The following is a 4,193-nucleotide window of genomic DNA, read 5'->3' as shown; positions in this document are numbered from 1 at the left end:
TCCTATATCAATGACACATTTTAAATATTGCTCTTACATACCTCTCAATTGTACAGATTTTTGCAGGAAGTCCAGCTATTTGCCTCATATTTTTGGCCCATTTTTAATAAAATTGTGATTTTTCTAGCCAATTAGTGGCAAATCATTAAATACTGAAGTTAGAAAATAATGACAGACATTTGAGTTTCAGACTGCATACCCTTCATAAAATTCATGCTAATGCAAAACCTGTTATTCTATCAACTTTCTAAGTTTGTAAGAACAATATTTAAAATGTGTCCCTTTTTTGGGCCTTTGTACCACTTTTTCTTATGGCTTTGTCCAGATTTCTTGCTCTAAGAGGTTGAGAGATATGTGCTCTTATATATTTGGAATTTGTTAAAATAACAGGTTTTGCATTAGTGAGCATTTTCTAAAGTCTGTGAAATCTGAAACTCAAATGTTTGGCATTATTTAGTCAGTGCAATCTGTAAAGATTTTCCAGAAAACCAGTAAAACACAAATGTCATGAAGATCAATCCAAACTATGAGGTAAAACTAGGGAAAATTGAGAGCTATGTGGGCAGTGGAATGTGCAAGAATAATGTGAATTTGTAGGAACCAAGATGGAATATTTTATATTGTGGCTGGCTTATTGCATGTGTGAAGCAGATATGATTTTTTTATTAATTTGAATACACTCAGACATATGAAGTATACATACAGTCCATCTGACAAATAAAACTGGATAACCCTGCTTTTTGTTTTTCAATAAAAACAGTCATGAATCTGGCTTTGCAGAATTACTGCACATGTGTGTGGATCTTTTTTTTTAAACAAATTTGGAATACATTACAGTGACCATAATTTTTCCACAACAAGAAAGCTGAACTTTACACAGCCAACAAAGTGGCTATAATTGCTGGGTATAGGGGAGCTGTCTGTGGATGAAAATTACCATTTTATTTATTTATTTGTTTATTTATGTTAGTTTACAACGGTAGTACCTAAATCAAAACAGACAGTTTGCAGGCATGGCCCAGGTGAAGAAATTCACAGAAAAAAATGATTGACAAACACAGAGTAACTACAGATGATACAAAATGCAGCAGACAGTTGAAACACAGAATAAATATCAACAACAGAGCAGAAAAAAATACATGTGGCTTAATTTTAGAAGTAAATATTGGAGGTAAGCAGCAGGTGGAAACAGAGGGTGAGAGCAGAAGTGATGTAGATGAGGGAGGAGTTAGTTGCAGTGTCCAGTGGAAAAGTTCTTGCTGTCATATTCTTGATGGATGTGTCTTTTGAGTTGTACTGTAAAGCTGTGGAAGGAGGAGGTTTCCTTTAGTTGAGGGTGGAGGGATTGACAGAGTTTGGTTGCAAGAATGGAGAAGGAGTGGCCTGTAAAGCGTTGTTTGGTTTGGGCATCATGAGTGTGGGAATCAATTTGGGGAAGTTGCAGAGGTTGTAGGGGGTGGTTTTATTATGGAGTCTGGCAGCAACAGGCAGGAGGGCACCTGGTCGAAGTAGTTTGAAATGAAGGTGTAGCCCAGCTCTTTAGGTGACTGTGAGCCATCTGGCATTGAGAGGACGGTGCAGTGATGTTCTTAGTTTGGGGGATTGGAAATGAGATAGACGTTTTTTGTTAATGGACTGTATAGTTCATATGCTTTTTAGAGATTGTGGCTATGATAAGGATCCCACATTTGAGTTGACTTAAGAGTACTTCTTTGTCTATTGCAGCTGTTGCTAGTCTGGAGAGAAAGGGAGCTATATTCCAGGATCAGAATAAAAGAGAATTTATCTTTTTCCTGGTTTGCTGACTGTGTACATACACCTCAGATGCTACCTGCTATAATGATTAAGTTAAAAATCTGGCTATACAGGACTAGTCTGCATTTATGTGAACCAAGCTGGAATATTTTGCTGTGGACATTTTTTTCAAAATCATAATCAAACATCTGAAGAGTATTTTTACAGTCAATAAAGAGACTGTAATGGATAGGTACAGAAGCCATCTGGGCATGAACATGACAGACCTGTTGTTTTTTATCACAGTTAAACAGTCACTGAAATGGCTTGGCAGAAGCATTTCACTTAACATCTTATCTGCTAAAATCAGTGTAAAAGGATCATTGCTATGTTTTATGCATGCATATGTTTGGGGTATATATTGCAATGTATCTAAGTGTAACAAATTAGCCATTGTTTCTTTTGCTTTCTGTCACAGTCAGACATCAGCAATGCACAGAGTTTGTGTCTATCTTTAATGGCCTGAGCAGTTTTTATATGAAACCACCGGATTACTGGGACAGCAGTACAGTAAGAAACATTACTGTCTCAAAGTGCCTGATTCACTGGTTGAGTTCTTGGCTGCATTTCTTTCGGTATGAAATTGGCATGCCCTCCCCTTCTTGTTTCTGTTTGGGTATTATCCAAGTGCTCTGGCTTTCTCGGAAACCCAAAGTCATGCTGTAGGGGAACTAGCATTTCTCCAATTTGCCTGCAGAGAGTCATGTTGTACATACTTAAACGTTCATGTGCATGTATGTGTATGTGTGCAAATACGTGTGTGTGTGTGTGTGTGTGTGTGTGTGTGTGTGTGTGTGTGTGTGTGTGTGTGTGTGTGTGTGTGTGTGTGTGTGTGTGTGTGTGTGTGTGTGTGTGTGTGTGTGTGTGTGTGTGCATGCGTTTGTGTGTGTGCGTGCGTGCGTGTGTGTGTGTGTGTGCGTGTATTTGTTGATAGACCTGGCTTCTTGTCAAGAACAGTCACAGTATGGACATGCCTGTGAAAGCATGTGGAAAACAATATCACTGATGTTATTAGTAGTAACACAATACTGGAGAGTGCATGCAAAAATTACTCCAAAGCCAACTTCATGCTTCTTAAGACAGAAGTGGTGAACTTCATGACACCCATGCAGATGGACAATACAGTTACGACTACTGAATCCTACACAATTGCACTTTATAAGCACTTACATGAGTGCATGGATCGTGCTATCCCAAACAGAACCAAGACGCTATCCTCCAAAAAAAGGAAGCCAATCTGGTGGTCTCCTACCATAAAAAAACTGTACAACAGAAGGAAGAAACTGTTGCAAAAGAGAGTAAAATCCCATGAGTGGAGGAGCTGCCTGGTCAGCCTCAGTAAGAAGCTGCGATCCCTGATAAAATCCTCCAAAGCTAGTTACGAAAACAAAATCGCCTCTGATTCTAAAGGCAAACACAAAGCATTCTATAGCTATGTCAAGAATCTCAATGGCACCACTCAGATCTGCTCTGAGTTACAGCACAATGGCACTAAATATACAGACCCAAATGATATTGCCAACATCATGGCAGATAGGTTCAGTGCTAACTTTACCCCCCTCTCACCCCCTAAAGAGCCCATCTCTATGCCGGAAGAATGCAAAATTCCTGTAATCACGGCTGCACAGGTAAAAACCACACTTTACAAAGCCAAGAACACAGCATCCATGGGACCAGACAACATCCCAGGCTGCGTTCTACACTAACTACAGAACAGACTGGCACCCCACCTAAGTACCATGTTCAATCATAGCCTCACCTCAGGCTTTGTGCCTGCTGAATGGCACACAGCAACGGTTATCCCACTCCACAAGGGGGGAGCCATCACAGACCCCGGGAACTACCACCCCATTAGCTTGATGAACCTGGTCTGCAAGGCCATGGAATGTATCATCATGGAACTTATAAACAAAGACATTGGTAATCTCCAAACTCTGGACCTCACCCAGTTTGGGTTTGTAAAAGGCAGATCATGTCTCCTAAACCTGATAGACTTCTTTGAAGCAGTCACCAAAGCCGTAGACAAGGGTAAGGTGGTTCACACAGCCTATCTAGATCTTGCCAAGGCTTTTGACACCATCCCCCACTCTGGAATTATAGATAAACTCACTAAACTAGGTATAAATCCCTATGTCACAAGATGGGTTGCCAACTGGCTCACTGACAGAACCCACACTGTGAAAGTAGCAGACTCCAAATCCGACTTCAGACCAGTGACAAGTGGAGTACCACACGGTTCAGTCCTGGGTCCTCTCCTGTTTGGTATCTACTTCTCTGAAGTACAGGCTAATACAGATGGTCTTTGGCTAATGAAGTTTGCAGATGACTGCAAACTAGGAGCCATAATCGAAACTCCTAACGATGTGGACATCCTACAAAAGGGCCTCACTGAGACAGAT

The sequence above is a fragment of the Protopterus annectens genome, chromosome 1.part1 (assembly GCF_019279795.1).
Source record: "Protopterus annectens isolate FY-2018-M chromosome 1.part1, PAN1.0, whole genome shotgun sequence".
Classification (NCBI taxonomy): domain Eukaryota; kingdom Metazoa; phylum Chordata; order Ceratodontiformes; family Protopteridae; genus Protopterus; species Protopterus annectens.
This window is presented reverse-complemented; position numbering follows the sequence as displayed.